Below are 22238 nucleotides of genomic sequence, written 5' to 3' on the forward strand. Positions count from 1 at the left end.
TGCAGCGTAGGATGGCTCATTGAGTCTGCAGGTATGGAGCTCAGTGTGAGGAATGACTGCAGTCTTTCACAGCTGGCCAGCTCTTCTCTCTTTCTACCCTTGCTATCTTTTCATAGTCATGTCCCTTCTTTTATTCCCAGAGTCTTCCTCCCCTGGGAAATGACCAAAACGTTGTTTTCCTCTACTTCCCTCCCTCAGCTGTTCTCCAATCTCTCTCAGCCACAACCTGAGTCAGCCCAACAGTCATTCTTATTCAATCATGCATGTGTGAAAGCCTGTGAATGTGCCCCTATCTCAGCATGTGAGAATGTGGCATTTATGTGTCAGGGAGTGTGTGTGTGTGTGTGTGTGTTTTGGATCCCAGAGGCTGCCTGGTTGGATGGCTGTGTTTGCAAGGTGTGAGGTGACCTGGGGCCTGAAACGGCACAGAAACTGGGTGACAGATGGCCCGATTGACAGAGAGATTTTGGGAGCTCTGCTCAGGTCAACAGAGGTTTTGGCACCAAAGAAAGGGCTTGGTCTACTGTTTTGTGTCTCCTTCAATATCTGTATACAGACACACAGTAATCATTACAGATGCACATACACACACAACAAATGATTAAATATCCCAGGGCATTTCCCCCTCTGGTATGACTTTTTTTTACACACAGATTAAAAGTTGGCATTCAGATTCTTTCATCGTGACATTACTTTGAAAATACTATTTGGTCACTGGACTCATCATGATATGGAAATTCTGCAATTAAGTCTTTTTTTATTGCAAATTGGGACTTAGTGCTGACAAGAGGGAAATGCCCTTTCAACACCAAAACTAGCACCATGTTTTTAAAGCATGTGTAAACCTGCTGAAAATATTAATATAGATAATATTGACACAATAAACACCACTACTAGACAACAGTGGAATGCAGCAGGAATAGCCGAACATGAAAAAGGGGCAGGAAATGGTCAATGTTTCATTGTTGCTGTGACAAATTAATACTAATAACTAGCAAGAAGTCATTTGACCTGCATGTGAATATAAGTTGCATCCTCTCCCAGTAATCACCAAGGCCAGATGCTTCTGTATTTGTGTGTTTTAGTCCAGAGTGAATCTGCATAGAGATAACATTTGTTGTAAACATGGTGGAGTATCGCTATGTTTTATTCCAGACTCAAACATAAGTCCGTTAACAACTTGCAGCTACTGAGTCGAGCAAGTTACACAACAATCGTATGTGAGAGAGTAAACTTCTTTTGACCTTGTCTGAGCAGAGCTTCTGTGAGGAGGTGGAAAGCTACTGTTTCAGCTGGCATGCACTGTGTGAAGAACTGAAATACACCATGGTAAAATAAAAGTAAAATATCTACTACAGCTCAGAGTAAAACCTTCAAATGCTGCTAGATGAACAACACTGAGATATTATGGCCAGGTGATTTATAGGAGGCTGATTCTTTTGTGGTTGCTGGGCAACCTAAATGCGTTTGTGTGACATCAACACAGGAACGCTGAGCAGCAAAGGTAGCCACACACACACACACACACCAACACACCAGCAGAGATATGAATGCCAGAGCAGCTTTGGTTCATCCTGTCTCAGGCTTCCCATTATGAACTAATGTACTCACAAACTTCCATCACCACTGAGTCTGATGGCCCATTCAGAAACACCACATTATTTTTACTGGTGAAATTTGCTGGCTCTGTGCAGCTCAGACAGGCTGAGGCCTCACTCTGAAGTTCAGCTACAGCTCTGTGAATCTCACTTTTGGCCATGAGGGAGTAAAACATCTATTGTGCGAGAGAGTGAACCATGCAGAGTATAAAGAGCGGCTGAGATTCCTGAAGCTAGGACAGAAAGTTGTGGAGGTCACAGCACCACTCCGTGGGTGAAACTACATTTCATAACTACCCTTTGACACAATACAAAGTCAGTTTATTGTATCAGAACTCAGTTTATTGCTTTTTTTTTCTTTGAATTTCCCTCAGGATTGTTTTATTTATGTTTTACATTTATATAGCACCTAGGTGCTTTACAGAAACCTAGAGCCTGAACCCTTGAGCAAGCAGACAGAGGCAAGGAAAAACTTCCATTTAACAGGAAGAAACCTTGAGCAGGACCCGACTCATAAGGGAGAACCATCCCGCTGATAGTTGGCCGGGTAGAGGAGGAGAAGAGGAGATAGACAATACAGAGAGGATGGAAGAGAGAAAGAGAGGAACAAAGATTCAATAAACATCATACATTACAGAGAACAAACATGGCAGGTTGTTGTAATTGGAATGCTGAAAAACTATTTATTTGTTTTTTAGTAGATATGTTCAAGTTAATTACACCAGCACTACATAGATGAACGACATAGGCAGATGTCGACAGTAGACACTGGGTTTGTCAGAGTTGATAAAGAGTCGATCCTATCCTATGCTATCCCTTTAGTTTCTGCATTATGTTTGTTGATCACTATCACTGCCGTTGGCATATCTTAATCCAATCTGTTGTGATATTTTGAGGAGGCTGGTCTGCTTCCTTTGCATCCTCCCTGCACAGCAAGAGAAAGGAAAAGGGTTACCCACGCGTTTCCCAGAGTTGCGCGGAGGCCACTTGAAATGTAAATCTGAGCTTTAACCCCCCCACCCCCCCATCGTGGGTAGGCGACATTTTTATGAAAATTACCTGATTTGAATTTAGATGTGGGTACACGGGAGCATAGGCATTCACAGAGGCACGTTCCTGTTTAACGGAGAGGCGTATTAACAGGCTGTTGTTGACTCCGCTTATGTGTCTGTCAAAAAGACAGACATACTTTCTGTCATCACCCCCAAAGCTGTGTGCGACATATTGGGCTTTCTGAGCTTGATGGAGGCTGTGTTCATTCACTGGGGGATAAATAGGTAATTGAACTAGGGATGTCACTATTAAAATACACAATAGGCACAGAAATGCAGCACTGTCACTCACTGTTTTGATCCTCTTTTCATACACATACACATATCAGACATATATTTATCTTTCGAAAACATGAGTTTTCTGTGGAATGGAAGAGTTGCAAAGCTTTTTATTTACAACAGTGGGCAGCTGTGTCCTCGTGGTTACAGATCTTAATGACAGGGTTCAGACTCATTCTGCTGGCATGTCCTTGAAACTCAATCCTTATCATTTGTGGCATTTAGAGCACAATTTGGTGGATTTGTTTGTGAAAATACTACAATTTGATGATTACAAGTGAAGACTCTAACAATATAGCTCAAAGTGTGACCTCTGACCTCCCTGGAGGAGGCAAACTTAGAGAAGGCACCAGTAGAACACTATTAAAATATCAAAACACCAAGAACTGTCTAAATCTCAGTCATCCCACTTGTAGCTCCAGCACTCGCTGGGCTACCGCCCTCTCTTCCACCTGCAGGACAGCTGTGCGCCGCTGCCACGTCTCGCCTCGCTGCTGGAGTGGACGCGCAAAGTGGGGGCGCAGTCTTCAGCCATCAAAACCTCTGCTCGAGAGCTGCGCAGCTGTAACAGAGCAGCGTTGGACACATCCCTCCACCTCCCCTCTGTATCTGGTTCATTTCTTTTCAGCTTCATCCCTGGCTTCTATACAAAGTTTTTTTTTGTATTTTTAAGACGTTGTTTTTGTCTTTGCACCACCCCAAACAGAGCGGAGGCATATTGTCTGTGGCGCAGCGCGACAGTGCGGTGTCCGATTACAAACCGTGTGCGCCGAGGAGCCACCGGCTCAGAGCGCTTCAGCGTGGGGCAGAAATAGCACACGGGGCTCCGGAGGGACGAAACAGAACGCAGAGGAAATCTCTGCAGAGACAGACGGAGTTTTACCGAGGTCGATTTCTGGCAACAGAAGGCAGCAGAACTGAGGATATTTCATCTTCAGCTTCATCTTCGCTCCCGGTGTTTCCTCACCACTCTTCTCACCGGGACAAGACACGCAGCTTCGCTCCCTGCTAGATGAACGGGAGTTTGGCACCTCACTTGGTAAGAAGAAACACATTTTAACACGAGCTGTGCGCCTCCTTTTATCATTATTCAGACTTTTATTCCCCTCATTTTCCCCTTTTTAATGTGTTTTCTCTTGACCCTCAATTTAACACCATTTTGCATCACGCTTCCTCTGAACAGTGGTTAGATATGTTGCAGATTATTGATGTCACAGCTGATATACACTCATTTACACATTCATATTAACACAAGTGTTCAGTTTTTAGAAGTTTTGCATGTTGTTGTGCGACGTGTGGCCGCTTGGTGGTGCTGGCAGAGTGCAGCCATCAGCACGCTCCTCACAGGCTCCGCAGCCAAATCTTCATATCCAACTAATTCACAGTAGCATTTGGCCTCTCTTCTTCCTCTTTCTAATATCTTATTACAGCTGATTAGGGTCTAGTGTCATAGCCAGTAGCTCCAGTAGCTCAAGTCTTCTGAAGTCAGTGCTGTAATTTAGGAGGAGCATGGAATATATGACTTGGACAAAAAATGTGGCAAATAGCAGTGGACTCAAAGGCTTCTTGACAGCTGATATAATAAGTATATATTGAAAATATTCAGATATATTTTACATTTGTTACAAGATGAATCCTCTCTGTGTGCTTTCATGGCATTTTTGCGGTCTGATCCCTGCATTGTGCTTTGCTAGTGTACAGAACATAATGTCTGCCCTTTGTGAAATGACTAGTGTTTTACATTTATTCACAACTTTCCTTTATCCTCCTCATCTCTTTATATTCCAGCATTCAAATCATACCATATACCTCAAACTGCTGAGCTGTCCTTGAAGGTTTTTATCTATGCTTTTGTAAAACTGTTCTAAAGTTTTTCTCACTTGTACAATGCAGGCTCAGTGTGAGCTTTTCTTACATTGCAAATTCCAATTTGAACAAGCAGAGCTTCTCTACAAAAGCCATGCTGAGAGCCATTGTACTTGTCAGTAAGCGGGTTAAAGAGAAAAAAAGTTTTTTTTAAAAAAAAATAAAAGTTTAATACACAATGATGCTACATTAATGCACAGCTTTTCCCCCTCAGCTCTGTCCTTGCAGCAGGTTTGGTTGAATGCTAATCTCTGACCGTGTTCCTGCTGATTAATGTAAGATTAAGTGGACATGATTGTGAACTATATTCTCCATTGTTTTTACAAGCCTGAGGCAAACACCTTTTTAAATAGTTTTTACTCAGATGTTGTATCCAGAGTGCAAGAACAGCCGTCTGCACACTCTCATTCATTGGCATTCAAAGAATCAGTGGCTGCAAGCTTTTGGGAGCTGAAAGCCGCATTTTTGATCAACACAGCCCACTTCCTCTGAACTTAAGGCCTCGGACCCCCATGAGGATCCTGGAGCGCATTCGTTCTGTCACACCAAGCTTACCAATGGAAACAAGTGACCCTTGGAAAGATAAGAGAATTACTCTAGACTCACAGGACTTTATTAGACAGGAATACCAATCGAGAGTCATGATGTGAAAAGTTTGTATTTTAGCTGACCTGAGCTGGTAAAAAGGTTTTAGTGTCTAATGTGTTGTTTGATAGTAAATTTAGTATCTTTGCAATGATAGCCTTGGTTGGATGAAATGCAAAAAATGTTTTTTTTTAATTATTTTAATGATCAGAGGATTAATGAATAAATGATCATTACCTGTAGCATTCCTACGCCATAGACTGCTAACAGAGGTGAGGTGGTAGTATGGAGACCAGCCACACATTCCAGCACGTTGTAAGAGCAGCGTATGATTAGGGTGATTGATGTTTGCGTTGCGATGGGAATTTGCCCGAGCACTGACACACAACAACAGCACCAACACAGTAATTAGTCCCAGCCAGGAGAGTGCCGTGATGAAAATGACCCTGGTGGCCTGCAAGCTTGGCGGTGCGGTCACCATGGAAACCGATTGAATGACAAGCCCATTGTTGTCGACCTTTGTGATTCGACATCCCTCCGGGGGTCGAGCCCTGTCGGGAGTGAAAGTGAAAGGCATTATCATGCACGTGTAAACTAAACAGCCATTACCCTCTGGCCCCTGGGTGCTCTTTAAGGCCCTTTGGTTACTTATTTATCTGACACCAGCAAGATGGGGCTTTGGAATAGTTTGTCCCTGTACACACACAGCCTCACAAAAGAAATGGGTTTATTGGCTGTGAATTGCACGGAAGCCCTGATTTCACAAGTTCTCCTCAGCAGATGATTTATTGCTTTTATGCAAGTAAACTTGGAGGCTCAAACAATAGTGATAACAAAAGTGGTTTGCTGAGCTTTCCTGCTGTGCTTTGTCCTCCTGCTACCACAGGCTATTTATACATCACAACCACTTTGCCATTATCTCATCCCTGCCTTGTTCCTTCTGCCACTTCTGATTTCAACACTAAGGCAGATCCAGAGAACCGCCCCACGTGTTAGATTCAAAATATTTGTGTTCATTTTTAGTCTGTTTTGCGCCGGCGGCAGTGCATTCAGATACATTTCTGATCTCTCTCCGTACATAACAGAGAAAGTTGCCAGGGTGAACGTAAACACTCTTTTCTTTTCATTTCTGCCATTGTCAGTCATTTAGAGACAAGGTGTGATGTTGCTATGGCTACTCCAAGGTTGCCTGCAGTGGATGTGAGAGTCAGCCTGTCACAGAGAAAATAAAAATGTTGGCATAATGAAAGTTTATCATCCACACCACTTCTGTTCTTTAAAGGCCAAAGTGTCATAATGGCTGCCACGGAGGCTGCGAGGAAGCTGTCAAGTGGGATTCACGATGAAACGTAACATCTGTTGTTTATTCTCATAAGTCAACTTGACGACTACGTAGCCGCCGTCACGTAAACCGCCAAGGTCATCTGTGAGAGGTTTTAAAAACAGGCATGATGCCATTATTTGAAAACACATGTAATGACCTTATTTTCTGCAGGGATGCTATACTTTAATAGGGTGAAGTGAAACACAGAAAAGTAAGAATATGTGTAAACACTTTCAGCCCCTTTCATGCTGAACAAAACCTTTCAAAACCACAAATTGTAACATCAAGCTTTTGTCCACAGTGGGGACAGTTGATTGGAAAGTAAACAGAAGTAGGCATCTCCTTTAGTTAGAATTAATCCTCTATCATGATGAGTAATTTGGGGAAATCGCAGAATCCACTTGTGAGTCCATGCTGGGATCTCTGGTGGGACTTGTCACTTAGGAGAAGCTTGTCTTGTAAAAATATCTGCATTTATTTCTACTTTTGATGTCTACAGTAGTCACACATACTTTTCTGTCTTCTCTCTGCACACCTCTGTGACTCTACATATTCCTCCAGCTTCATACAAGCAGCATTCAAACGCTGAGTTGAGTTTAAAAAGATAAAGTAACCCATTTGTGTAGTATGAGTAAATGTGTTCGTGTGAAGTCAGACAGACAAGCAGCCACACACGCCAATCCTCTGATGGGACACATCCTTGTAGAGCAGACTGGAGAAGCTGTGGTGATTTCACACTGCATGCTAAACAGCAGAAGCAGCACAAAGACAGGTGTAGAAACACATTTCTGTTCAGCGTGAGGCAGGGAAGCGCATGCAAGCGATATGTGATCCTGGATGGATGCGCTATTATTTCTGCTGCTGGGATCCAAGAGTGAATGTCTGTGGTTTGAGTAGAACATCCAGTTACATGTCCGCACGTCAGAGGGAATTAGCGCCGCTAAACCAGCCATCACTCCACCAGCACTATTACACTGCATTAGCTCCGTCCCTCTCTCCACTACAGCCCCACTTAAATAGCAGAGGAATCTGTCTTTTAACCACAAACGGCAGCACAGGAGGAAGAGGGAGACTGTATTTGGGTCACGATTAAATAATCCCCAAAGCCTCTTTTTCACTGGGGATCAAGCCAAGAGGATGTTTGAAAGGTTAAAGAGAGATGGATCCAAACTTCTGTGACAACAGGAGAAGCGATTATTGTAAACTTATTTAAGTTTGCAGTTTTTGTCGTACTTTTTTTGTGTGTATGTGATGAGGTGTAATAAGAAAAGAGAGAGAGGATTTTAAAATGAGGCACTGAGGAGGAGAGAGTGAAGTGTCTTTGCAGGTCTTTGTTTATTGACTGATCGAGTGCCACAGGGCCATTCGAAGGGTGAAATGAGTCATGAGTTGTCACCAAACACGAACACAAACGCACACACAGAGGGAAACGCTCTCTTTTCCCTCTGTGGGCCGTCACCCAGCTGTATTTCTCTGTAAGATGAATGACTTTGAAGCATGAATGAGAGGATCATTTGATAGCAGCACTCAGCTCGTATATTTCCTCTTTGTTGGAGAAGCTTCTTCTTTCAGGCTGCAGCTCTGAGTAAAACTGGACTGCCTCCTGTGAGACTTTGACGCTCTTTGCTATGTATAGTCACTGCTAAATTAGCAGGAACCCATTACTAAAGCAGGTGCATGGTTGTGCTGTTTCTCTGTATTTGTTTGCGTGTTGTGCCGTATGTTTTTCTCCATATCAGCAGCAGGAGGTAATGTAGCTAAAATGTTTTCTTGAATTTGAGTATTTTACTCCTCAGGGGCCACACATCGCTGCGTCTTATCTCTATGGAGCGCATCATTATACGATAAGAAGCTCTTTTGATGTGATGTGTTTAGAACTATCTGAGCTTCATCTATCGCAGTGCCACAAACACCCAGAGAAGCTCTAATTTGATCAGTGAGGGGATATAAATACAGAAAATCCTTTAATCTTCAGCAAATGAAAACATTTATCTCTACTTTGAAATCATTACGAAGGGCTAATCAGAGCAATATCCTCGAAAAAAGAACATTCAAGTTGCACTAGCATGCTTCCCTCAGCAGATGAATGAGAAAGCCAAATTACAGAGCGTGCTATATTCTTTTCATCCGACCTTATATGAAAGTTTGTGATAACATCTGAAAGATAAAGCAGCCTGCTGCTTGTAGTTCGGCCACGCTGAAAAAATGGGAACGGAAAAGAGATACAGGAGAGAGATATGAGGAGAGAAAGGGAGATTGCTCAGCACTGATAGAAGTGAAAAGATAAGAACTTAAGTTTCCCAGACAAAGCAGGGAGGCGTCTGCTGTTTGAACGAAAAAATAAAGAGCAGAAGAAAGAAGAGGTGAAGACAAGAAGTGGTGATATGAGGACTGATGAGCAGACAGGCAGGCCAGGAGGGTTCGAGGGAAATTGTTAAAAGGAGGAGCTTCTCTCAAGAGGTAGTGGTCTGGTCTGTCCCCGGATGTGCCTGTCTTCCAAATTAGGCTGTCAGAGGTCCACAGAGAGAGACAGACAGACACACAAAGATGGGATAGATAGGATCGGTTTGGGATTAAAATAAAAACGAAAGAAGGCCTTTTTGAAATGATCTTTTCTGTTTGGTTAGTTTCACACACAAAATGACTTAAATTCAGGAGATTATCATGCTTCGGACCTCTACTCATGTTAGCAGGCAAACCTCTCCACCATCTTCCTGTCTCCTCTGAAGCTGGCACTCACTCACAGGACAGCAGGAGGGTGCGTGACTGTGCAAACACTGGTTGTTTTTGCTGTGGTTTTCCTGGTGAAGTCTGGCTGCTGTGGGTTGTAGAAGAGTGTGTGTCAGTGGGGGGGTTCTTGTAGCTGGTGCTCTTACCAAAGATTCTAAACCTCACTGAGTACAGAACAATCCTCAAACCAAGAACATATTTGTATCTTTCCTGCAACAGTAATGATCTCAGGGCAGATTTATCCTGTGTGTGTATGTTGGAGGAGTTTGGGGTGTTACCTCTCATTAAGCTCCAGCAGTGGAAATGCCCTTTAGACATTGATACAATCCTGTATTGATTAGCCATTCTTTAAGTACATTTTTAAGTTGGATAAATGTATTAGTTTGACTTGTTTTAATGGCTCGAGTAATGGATGTGAATGCTCAGTCTAACACTGCATAATGTTCTACCTTATCGCTGAAGGTTGATGTGGTCAAATGCAGCCTGAGAGGAAGTGGAGGAAGGAAGCAATGAATGATTTATCTTTTGTTTTTATTCACACCTAATAGTCTCCCTAAGCATTATTCCCCTTCAAGGAAATTATGTGTAATTTATTGAAGGACGTGTCTTTATGAGATGAAAACAAGCAAGGAAAAAACACACGTCGTGCAGTGAAGTGCTCCTTCTCATTGTTTTCTAGCAACACTGCACATGTTCTCCAGACATGAGCCCCTCATGAGTCATGCCCTTTACCGGCCCGTATGGTGCACCATAGTGAATGTGTAGTCTACTCCGCCCGTGGACACAATGCTGCCTCAGTTCTGAAGGTGTAACCACACAGAGGATGTGTGGTCTGATCTAAACCACCAGCAGTGAATAACAAACCACTTATTATTCCTACTGAATAACATTACATTCTTGCTTGAATAAACCATCGGAGAGAATGAGCCCTCAGAAAGTGCCAGGCTGTCTGCCAGCAGCGGGCACCTTATTTTGTTGATTTACAGTACGCACAGCTGACTTTTTGTTTAAAGCTGTGTGCACAAGAAGAAGTGGTCATTTATAGTTGGATACTATAATACACAAGTGGGAGTTTGGTTTCAAGGGATGTTTTGTTATGGAACATTAAGTCTAGCCAGGTACTGGGCTTCAGTGATAAGGATATCAGTTACTGTATAAGACAGTGGAGTAATTCTAGAGGTACTGCCAGGAGTGGCCTTTTTACCCGTACACAGTGATGGTTGGCTAATAAAGCTGTCTGATTATGCTGTTCATGAAACAAGAGAATGTTTCTGTTCTATTCTGCTCAAGCTCCATTGTGTTGCTGAACTCCCCAGAGAAGTGAGTTACGTTCAAGAGTTTTGCTGACTCTCTGCCGGCGTACTGCCCTGCTGAGACTGAAGTGGATTGTTTAAAGATTCTCTGGGAAGAGATGTGTTTTTTTTTTCTTCCCTCCTCTTCGCTCATGCATAAAAAAGTTAAAACTCAAAGAAACACCAAAGTGCCTAAAAACACACATTCCAGTGTACACAAATATTAAAGGTGTGTGCTTTTGTGTTGTACAGAAGGGGCTTTAAAACCCTGCAGCGTCATGCTATGTAGGCTGAGATTTGACTGAGGAGGAGGCTGTCAGATAGGCAGGAAAGTGCAACAAACAAATAGATTTCCAAGAATAAGCAAAGCAGAGTGAGTCATGGCACTCACAAAAATATCTCTGTTTATAAATGTGAAGAACATTAATAGTTTTGCTGATCACATGCAGCTCAGGTGCCTGTGTCGGATCTCTGGAGGTCAGCAGGGTGCAGAGCCGCTGAAAGGAAAGTCTCTGCTTTCACTTTCTCACAGAGGGGTCTGCTCCCGTTTGTTGACCTCGGCTTGACCAGACCTGACCCCGACCCCGACCGGCACTCCCCTGCACGCATGCATGAAAGCACACTTATCATGACAACAGGGGACCAAACCTTCATTTCCCTTAATGAGGATAAGCTGAGATCAGCGGTTTTATCCTGTTTAAATACAGCAGAAAAACCTTCACAGTTTTTTTATTTTAGCTGCAGAACTCCTCAGACAGGGAGCTCCTACGCAGAGGATACATTTCCTCTGGACTTGGCCTACCACAACACTTTGTTTCAGTGCTCTTGTTGTCATTAAAAATAGACCTCTGCCCCTGCAAAGCACGGGCCCCGTAGCATCCTGGTCTATTTTGTGCTCCACACTGTTTCCCGAGGGTTTTCTGGGCAGAGAAATACTACCCTTTCTGCAACGGTAAAGGGCAAAGGGGGACTCTTTCCTGCAGGGTTCACATCTTTTTATTGACTGTAGAAAAGCACGCAAAAAAGAAATCACACAATGTAAAATGGCACCTGATACATAGGAAGTAATTGAAGTAATTTATGCATCTGCTTTTTTAGGCCTCCGCTGGTGATCTACAAAGGATTTTTTCTCCTTTTCCATAACTCCCATCTTCATCATCATCCTCCTCGTCCTCCTCACTCTGCACTGAAAACCATCATGTTAATACAATGTTATATTCATCCCCAGAGGGAAATCATCCCTTTCACTCGCCCTCCCCCTGAAATGGGAAGGTCAGAGTGCAGGATTGAGCTGCAGTAACTTACTCAAGGACACAAGCAACCCTCATTTTCACTCTTATGAGCAGTGAGCATAAAACAGCAGCGGCTTGTGCTTTCTGGAGCCATTTCTGTCCAAACACCCACAGTGGCAGCGGCAGTGGTGGAGGAGGTGGTGGTGGTGGTGGCATATCTTTGTGCACAGTGAGACCTACTGTAACCTGTCACTGTCATGAGCAGAGCTCCCACACTGACTCACTCTGTACCGCCCTCAGGTCGCATATATCATATTTAACATTTTTCAATCCAAGTTATTCTTCTTGGCCTAGTTTTAAAAAGACTTGTTTTTTTTGTTTTTTTTTACTACTTGCAGATGTGGACTGTGATTCATCCTCCTCCTCTTCCTCTGAGATATCCAGGGTTCATCACTTTTAGCAATTACAATAATTGGCAGATTACAGCGTCTTTGTTTCAGCTTTGATTCTCACCCCTGACGTCTCTTTCCTCGGCGTGAATCAATGACATTCACAGTGAACTCCTGAGCTTTTTTCAGAAGCTGCAAAAGCCAATTATGTGTTGACAAAATAATTAAAAATACCTTCAGCAGAAAACACAAATGCATCCATATTTAGTCGCAGGGCATGATTACTGAGATAAAGGTAAAGGATGTTAATTACAATGTACGGTCACATGATGTACTGCTGTTGTGAAGCCACACTAGGCAAACGTACATAAAGAAGCAATTACACAAATCATACATTTATTTCTGCGTCAGTAGATGGGCTATAATTTATCCACACGTCTGATTTGATGTGTGGTGTCACATGTCATGTCACTCAGAATTACCACACACACACACAATATGGATGTATCAGAAAGTGATTATTAGCTAACATTAGCTAGGTGCCAAAATAATCATTTGACATATATCATGCTCTGCCTCTATGCTAATAATGCTAATAACAGGCTTATCTGTAGTTAGGTAGCAGTTTGACCAGCAAATGTTTAACTAAACTTTAATATCCATGTTAAGCCAGCAGCAGGTTTCCACTCCTGATCCCAACAGATATCTTAGTGCACTCCACAAGCGAACACTTAAAGGAAGTCCTTAGGGTGTAGTGTGGATACTAAGACAGAGCCACCTAGTTTTAAAAGCAATCTTTTTATACAATCTATTTACAGTTGTGACTGTAATATTCTCATTTTCTCTTTCCCACATATAAAAGTGTTACATGTGTACTCCCTAACACTGCAGCTGGATATGTCACATTGGTGGGATAGTAAATGAAGGACAAAGTGGAGTGTGGACTTGGAGAGCTTGGAGGTTAAGAAGTAACAGTGTTGGAGTTAAACACACCTGGAGGCCACATGTGGATTACCCCGCCTTCCCCCACCAGCGTCTGGGTTTGGAAAACTCCGTCGTCATCATTATAGCTAAGGGTGGAGGGGATCATTAAGTCATTATTTATGTGCTTTCTGCTTTTTTATCACCTCCAGACACAGTCTCACAATGCAGACACCCACAGCTCCACAAGAATAACATAATTGTATGAGGCAGCCAGGGGGTCCCGTCTAATAGAAAAAGTGCAGACATTAACAGTCTGGGCCAGCTACAGAGACGGCTCACCCACCTTTATTTCCCCCTGTGTTAGGCTCATTTACACCTACTGTTTTTTTATGTTTATTTACATGCTGCTCCCAGAATGAGCCTCCACTTCCTCATTTTCTCCTGTTAGGTAGCAGAGAGGATGTTTTTACAGGCAGTTTCCCCTTTACAATAGTGGTAGATTGCTGCATGTGCCTAGTTAGATGTGTGTTACAAACAGAGCGTTTTTAGCTTTTCCCCCACTCAATTTCTGCTTCCTCTTTACAACATCTACGTAGCTTATAAAGCAGATGGGTTGTTATTGTTATTTTTGTGTGAATGACTTATTTCAAGCATTGCAGGGGGTAGATCTGAAACAATTTTCACCCGTTCTTTCACCGTTTCACACCATGATGGATGATTACAGTCATATGATTGCAGTTTACATTACAGAAAACTAAAACTCATGAAAACTGAGACCCGTGAGGTAGATGTGGTGTCAAAATACCAGAAAACACGTGGAACTGGATGTTAAACAGAGCCGCTCTGTGCTGCACCTGGAGCCCTGAAACTCCTGCGAAAGGCCGCTGTTTCCCCTGGTGTTTCCTTTCCCTCTAGTTTAAAACAGAGGGGCTGTTGCTTTTCCAGCTGTGTGTCTGACCACCTCAGCCCGAATCTGTCCTCCTGTTGTTTTCATGTCCTGATTCAATTACCTCTGTGGGACCACTCTCCTGACACATGACATACGCACACTGGCAGGCAGAGATGTGCAGTTTACGGCATGTGGTGTGCGTTATTTATGGAGATCCCAGGCTCTCCTCATAGCAAAGCCATACTTCAACTCCAGCCCTTCCTTTCTTACACTGAAGTGCTCCTAAACTCCTCTTTCTTTCCATCTATGTTCTGTTAATCCCCTCCATTCTCCTCTTTTGTTCCTACCTAACCTTTTCAGCACCCCTCTTCTCTCCTCCATCCTCTGCCCGTCCCTCAATTTCATCTCATCCAACCTCTACCTGTCATCCTCTCCTAGCATCTCCTTCATCCTTTGTTCTGCTATTCCTTTCATTATTACCAGCCTCTCTCCAGTAATCTACCGTAAGTGACCCTAAACGACTTTCTCGCCCCATCTCCTTCTCTTTACCTTTTGAAGAGCAGGTCAGCTTGGGACTGAAGGCCATTACTTCATTGAGTTTCAGTCTTTTAGACAAGCCGTACAGCCTGGTGCTTTCAGTAAATTACAGACAGAAATACATCAACTCATATGGACCTTTTTTTATTCACAGAATTTGTAATTTGCACATGAAGAAAAATAAAATATGCAGCCCAATGAAACAGATGCAGGCATCCAGACAAACTCACAGGCCTGTTCAGAATAAATCACAGCAATATCAGACATTGCCATGCACATACATGCTTACATTTGTTCCGACTTGATACATCGGCAGGATGCACTTGCACAACACAAGTCAGTGTATATGTAATAATCCACTGTTGTACACAGTTTTTGTTTAGCATTGAACCAGCCAACAGCTTTGTTTTAATTCTGATACCTTTTGTCTTGCTGCTTGCGAAGAGCTTCAGTCACTGTTTACATTCCATTTCCTGAAGGCCTGTTTCAACATGAGCAGAGCTTCATCTCCTTCCTTTTGTAACAGCACCTATATCATTTTATGGTTCAAAGCTTTATTGCATTCTAAGATCAGAGGCCAGGTTATTGCTAACTTTGCAACACACACTAATGAGAAAAAAAACAAAAACTTTTGGCCTGAAGCAACATATGGATGACATCATCTGAACTCAGTGGTGGACTTTAACTCAAGAGCCTGAGGTTTGAGTCCCCAGACATCATGAGTTATTTTCTTTTCACCTGTTAAGGTTTGTTTTCACCTGCGGCCTTGTTTTTATTAACATTTTTTAATGTTAAAGTTAATTAATCACACTTTACAAGGAAAACAGCTCCTGTCACACATTCGCCATTTTCGGCTATAATTGGGACGAACACGTAGAAATACAACCAGAGAAAAATACGCTCACATGTTCTGTTTTGGTGGACTGAAATATCGACCTTGTTACATTTTTCTGGTGAGGACGGTTGATTTCTGTTTGAAGTAAGCTAACAATGTTCTGAATGGGCATGATATACATGTGTGGAGGAATAGACAAACAAATACAAATAAAAGAACTGAAAAGAAGAAACACAGAAGAAAGCACACATACAAACACACACACAGAGGAACATGCAAGTAAACAAACTGATACAAGTGGGTCAGATACACACACAAAGAGGCATATCAGCAGTAATAGATACATTTAGGTCAGGTAGACGGCGTATGCTGTACACAGGTTTTTAGGTAGAGAAGAAACCACACACACACACACCGAGGCAGAAACATCTGTTTTTGGCCTACAATCAAGTGCAGATGGACCCCAGGGCTGCTGTGTCAACAACAGTGGAGACCACACATTAAACACGCCCAGTTTTCTTGCGACTGACTCCGGGGGATTTAGAGTGGTGCAGGGGTATTAACCAAAACCACTACCTGTAATTGTGCTCATAATTACACAGGAAGGTATTTTTCAAATTAATGCATGCCATATTTTCAAAGAAATTTAGGTCACTTGACCAAAATTCTGAAGACCTCAGTGTTTCATGTGGTCCGTAGGTGTTGTAATAATGTGTGCATGAATATGCATTTTGAGGGCAAGTTAACTTTTTTCCATCTTTGCAGCAATATGAGGCAGAACCTAAACATAGAAAGTGAATTAATATATTACAGTTAAAAGCGATGATAGTCTGCTTTGATGTTGAGCCATCAAAGGCGTCATGAAGCTGCACAGTTCAGAGGGGCAGTGTTGCACTCTACTGTATATTTAGCTGTGAGCCTAAATTAGACCTGTCACAGCTATAGACACATGCCATGCCTGCTTGTGTGCTTCTTCATCTTTCAGGGAAGTTGATGTAGCTGTTGCTGGTGATTAGATGGTATTGTTTTTGCTCCCAGGTGGCACTCTGGGAGGAGCTGTGGTAGCATGTATATTTAAAGATGGGAAAAAAGAAAATTGCAGGTGTACGTTTTCCCCTTTGAGGGCGTTGATTTGTGTACCAGTGCGTGATGTCGGCTTGCCCTTGTGCAAGCTTCATTTCAGCAATAAGCGAGCACAAAGCACCTGGCCCGTACCTGCCTAATCAAGTTAGCAGAGGTGCCCGAGGCTATAAAAGCTCAGAGACTTAATACTGGCCCAAAAAGAGACTACAGCTTCTTACTTTTGTACCAGAAACCTTGAAACTTCCAACCCCCAAAATCCCACCAACATGAAGTTTACACACACCTGCTTTCCTGTTGCTGACACATGCTTTCCCATAACAATTACAGACCGCATGTCTCCTACCGAGACAGAGAAGTCGGTGTGTTTTTTACCTTTGTAGCTTTAACCCAGACGAAAAAATGTTAATACTCCCCCTGTGTGTGATACTATGTGGTGTGTCACAGCTTTATAAGTCTGTTTGATGTGTGATTTGTCCTGACAGTTTATGTGATCACCGTTTTTCAGGCTCTCTGACAGACAGCCCGGATGTGCATCCTCCTCTCTCTCTGTAGCCTCTAATCCCTCACGCTCTCTCAACTTTTTTTGGGGGGGTGGTGCGGGATGTGATGACACAATTTCAAAGTGATTTCTATTTGTTACATGGCTCATTTGGGTCAATTAGAGGGAGCTTGTGTTGTCTTGTCAGTGTTTTGGGGGCACAGTGACACCATCCCCCCGAAGACTCGCAATTATCTGTCTGACTCTGACATCTTCAAATATTCACAAATATTTGTCATAAAAAGCCTTAAAAGGCTGCGCTGCTGCTGCAAGGTAGATCATGGCAGCCATGACAGGAGCTGAAAGGAGTATTGTTGCTGCTGACGGCTGCTCATTGTGCCATTGTGTAAAAAAAAAACTGCAGACTTCAATACCTAATCAATGGACTTCTCGCTCTAACTTCCTCTTTTCTGACTCAAAATGACATCGTCAGCAGCACCCTTTCACAGTAAAGGTCTATCAGTCCCTTCACATTAAAATGCAGGAAGTAACGATTTACTATTTGGATCTGTCACATCTGGCTGCTCAGACGTGTGCATCCTTGCTTTCAAAGACAATTACCAAATCTGCATCTTTGTTTGTTCGTCTTATGCTCGCCCCTGTGTGGGATACAAACCTGTGATCTAATCTCCGCCTGCTTTGCATTCCCCACCTCCACCTGTCTGTCTGTCTAAGGTGGCAGGTTGATGATTTAGCAGCACAGCGGTGAAGTGGATTAGCTGTGCAGTTCACGCTTACTGTCTGAAGGTTCATGCTTTTAAAGGGCTGGCAGAGTGTCATTGATCAGAGAAAGAGACAGTGTGGAAACAGGATAGTGAGACCTGATTAGTAAGAGTGTAGCATGACGCGCCGAGGGATCAGCATCAATAATGACACCCGCTGAAAATCTGCTTGCTTTTTCCTACAGAAGCTTGATGCCTCTTCTCGTGTCCTTGTCTATGAAGTGTGGCAGCTTCTCAAATGCAACACACACACCTCAAATAAGACATTTCAGTTGTATCAGCTCACGTTCAGTGTGGCTAACATGTGCTACTGTTTAACATAACACATAGGCCCCAAAGATCACCCACAGCTTCACTCCTTTGGCACTTTGACAGCTTGTGCTCCAACTCACTGCTGCCTGTGACCTTCCGATTGGCATTTGCAGAGGAAATCTACCTGCACAAAGGCTTTGTCACAGTGGTTAATGAGCACATGGTGAAGGACAACCAGGTCATTAAGCCTTTAGACCTAAGCATGTAGATAATGACATCTATTGATGTGGTGTGCGATAATGATGTGGTGCGGTATCTTAAGCTGTTTTACCTCACACTAATGTAGCTGTGTCGGCTTCAGGGATCCAAAGGGAGAAGGAAATGCAGGTTGTTAAATCTATCAGCTTTACTACTTTATAAATAGAGTGTGTGGTGAATATTCATGGAGCACTGTGGAGGGTGTGGTAATAAGGTTAATAAGTTATTTTTAACAAAGAGCAAAGCTAAAGCCATAAAACATAGGTTTAATGTGTTGTTTGATAGACATTTTTGATGGATATTATTAGGGACAGAGTAATGATGGACAGATCCAAATCTATTAATATCAGCAAATGTTGCCTCTTTTGTGATTTCAGTTTCTTTCCCCTCTGAGAGTATGTCTCGAAATGTGCATTTTTTTTTTTGTAAACAGCCGGCCTCTCTCACGGGGAAAATACACTGGATCACACAGAAGAAAATGCAATTACCGGCTCCCCGCAGAATCCTAATCATGCAGCCACTGATGTTAAAAGTTAGGCTCTTTAATGTGCTGAATTTCAAAGACACAACACAAATCATACGATTTACCCTCTCCCATCTTCGCAGGATGTAAATAAGCTTATTACCCAGTCGTTTTTAATATGCGCATCCTATGACCTGAAGAAGTGCGGCTGACTTTATTCAAACGGGGTCTCTGAAGACTCACCAGTGAAAATAATATATATGGAGTAACACTTTTTTTTAAAGTAAAGATTATGTTGGTAAAGCAGTGTGTCTGTGTGTGTGTGTGTGTGTATGTGTGTGTTGAGGATGCACCTGTGTAAATACAAACTTTCAGCATTGCTGCTAGTTAACTTTTGTTGACGCAACATATTAATGTGCAGGTGCTTGCCCCATGACATTATCTGTTACTATGCATAGAGCATGTGCTGTATATATATATATATATCTATAGAACTGCACAATCAATACTTTTCTACTGCTGGCCTTCCTAATTGTACCGCTGACTAATAAAGTCTTCCTTTGGATGCCAAGTGGGAATCAAATGCCCAATTACAGCCTTTATCCGTAGGCCCAAAACAGAAAAGCTGTGTGTTAAAGAAGAATTACTGAAGTAGTACTTTCTATAGTTAAGCAGAAGTTCTTGCTTTTTGCATGGCTGTAATAGATCCTAAGACACAAGTTAGCCTCGGGCTAAGGTGTGCAGCTTGCTTCTGAAAGTCTTGGGCGTCTCTATTTTTAAGAAGACTAACCGTCAATGTGGACGAGTCCATTCAGCTCTTGGTGAAATATCATCCGTCAAAGTCCTCAGCAGCACACTGAGAAGGAGAGAGATCGAGGGGTAAGAGAGAGAGAGAGAGAGAGAGAGAGTCTGTTTGCTCCGTCTAGCAGAGACACAATCACATCAGATGCCTGCAGGCTCTGTCTCCGACTCCGCTGCACCGCCGTTCCAGTTTACCCTTGGGAGACAAGTTTGAGTAGACAGAAGCTTGGGCAGGCTCAGGCACACACACACACACACAAAGGCCACTTCTGCTGCATCTTGTGTTAAAATAGCCACTCTTATAACCAAACCCATCCATGCCTTTCATTAACGCTTTAACTTTGTGCTACTGTGTCTATCTAGTGTTAACGGGACAAATTACAAAGGCCAGACACACGCACACGCACACACACGGGTAATTAATTGGTTCCACTGGAGCCAAGAGCTAATTTACTATCCCTCCTGCCACATTTCTTCAGATACAGAAAGACAACTCATGTCAAGGCAGCTTCCTTATGGCTCCCTCCCCATCTGTAGGTCCCTTATGTGTGTTGAAGTGTACGTGTGTAGGACTCTGTTTTTTTTTTATTCTGAGGTGGCTGCTGTTGTTTTTCAGGAATATAATTACTGAGCTGTAGGAGTTGGCAGCCTGTTAGGCTTGTTATCTTGGATGTGTTGATTGCAAGAAACATGTGGAAGATTGATTGTGGTACACTTCTTCCTGGCCCTTGGCCTGCTCATGGGTTTGAACAATTGAAACTTTTTATCAGTGAGGGACGAGCTTTCAAAGAAAAAAAGATAAATTGTAGTGTCACTGACTTTGTCAACCCTGATAACAATACAAATACGTATCAGCTGATATCAATGTGATACCATTTTCCTAAACCAGATATAGCAAGTAGCTGTCAAACATGTTGGTGTAGCGAGTGTGAAATACCTCTAAACTCTGGACCTAAATGCAGACAACCAAAGCAAAATGTACATCTAAAAACTACCTTTCTGTAATTAAAGCTCTAGGTGTGTGTTGTTGGGTGCTGCTGGCACATGATGTAGCATGTATTGCAAACAGAACTGAAGTGAGTGCATCAGCCCAATTACCTGATCGAGCTCTTTATTCAATACCTATGCTAGTCATGTTGTGATGATGGCATGAAAAAGCTGAAAAAAGCTACAGAATGCTACATAAGCCTTGATATAGCTCTATGTAGAGCATACTATTACCCGCCAGGTAAATGTGAGTCTTATATTTGCTGTAAAGTTCCATAGACTGATGCAGTTGTTATTATTTCAAATATTGATTATAGCGGCTTCATTGTAACAAGTTTGTAAAGTACACACAAAATGGTAAATTCATATATTTATCTTGATGTAGCAGAGTCAATAACACCTCACAGAGATGGAAACAAATTATGTTGAAATGTAGAAAAATACGATAAAAATGATCCAGCAGTACAAACAGCTGAAAGCTCTGTACTATCACTGCAAGTGTAACCAAAGAGACTCGACCTCCCCTGCAGTGGAATCTGTCTGTAAGAGATTTCATCCATCATATTCTGTCATCGCTAAAGCTGATGATTGATTACGATATTAGTAATTGAATGATTTGAAACTGCAGTGTTCTGTGCAGAGAAAAACAGCCTCCACTCAGTGATTTCACATTCTCAGTTAAATGAGAGGAATTTACCCTTGGATGACTGTAATTTTCTTTTCATTCAGAGTCTGGTTAACATCGAGGTAGCATTTGGGTGCCCTTTTGGAAGCGTAGATCAATGAGCCGGACCTGTAGTTAGTAGTTAGCCTTGATATTGGCAGAGCTTCCTCGATCTGTTTCTTCACCTCACAGCTTCAGAAGGCAGGTGTGTGTTTGTGTGTCAGACTTTGGTGCACAGCTGTAGACTGTGATAGTGTAATTTTGCGCCCAGTGAGACAGTCAGCCACCCGTTAGCCAAGCATGTAATTAAAGCTTTAAAAATGTCACCATTCCTCTGTGGTGGGCTTTATGCCCCTTATCGCTGCAGTCCCAGTTGAATGTGCATGTGCAGGTATTAGTTTAATGTTTCTATTTCCTGCATGTGTGCTGACTTATTCGTCTGTGCGTCTCGGAGTGTTGTGGCCATCTTCGCCCCTCTGCCTTGATGAGTCATCAGATGATGTAGCTCCTCTGGCCCTGTTGTTGCACCCCCGTGGAGAACAAAGGCTGTGAAGTGTGAGAAATCTTTGATGCCATCATATTATCAAAGCAGTTAAACGCTGGGAAAATGACAGAAACAGCTTCTATACGAGGCTCGTTTTGATCATTTCCAGGGGAAAAAACAAAAAATAACATGATTGCAAATCAGCCACGACTTTTGGGGATGGAGATCGTCTTTGACACTGGCTGTTTAATCAGCACGTCAACCTAATAGCTGCAGTCCTAACTGAGATGTGTGTTGCCTTTCTGTAGCTGTTATAGAAATCTCAGTGAGATGTAGTTTCAGGACAGTGGTGACAGTCTCTGGGTTTTGTCTCTGAGATTTAAACCTCAGCAGTGCTGCAAGGTTGTTGTGACAACTTGGTTCCTGTGAACAGCGCTGTCTTGACACGGAGAGC

General features: G+C 42.7%; 1 protein-coding gene across 3 annotated transcripts in view; it reads left to right on the top strand.

The window, feature by feature from the left end:
• Positions 1-3481: 3481 nt before the first annotated feature.
• The window catches only part of sema5a (sema domain, seven thrombospondin repeats (type 1 and type 1-like), transmembrane domain (TM) and short cytoplasmic domain, (semaphorin) 5A), a 116675-nt gene continuing 97918 nt past the window's right edge, over positions 3482-22238 (top strand). For all 3 annotated transcript variants that reach the window (XM_028433427.1, XM_028433426.1, XM_028433428.1), the window contains exon 1: positions 3482-3968. The gene's annotated coding sequence lies outside the window, so the exon portion shown is untranslated. The remainder of the gene's footprint in view (positions 3969-22238) is intronic.

The sequence above is a fragment of the Parambassis ranga genome, chromosome 20, assembly GCF_900634625.1.
Source record: "Parambassis ranga chromosome 20, fParRan2.1, whole genome shotgun sequence".
In the NCBI taxonomy this organism is placed as follows: domain Eukaryota; kingdom Metazoa; phylum Chordata; class Actinopteri; family Ambassidae; genus Parambassis; species Parambassis ranga.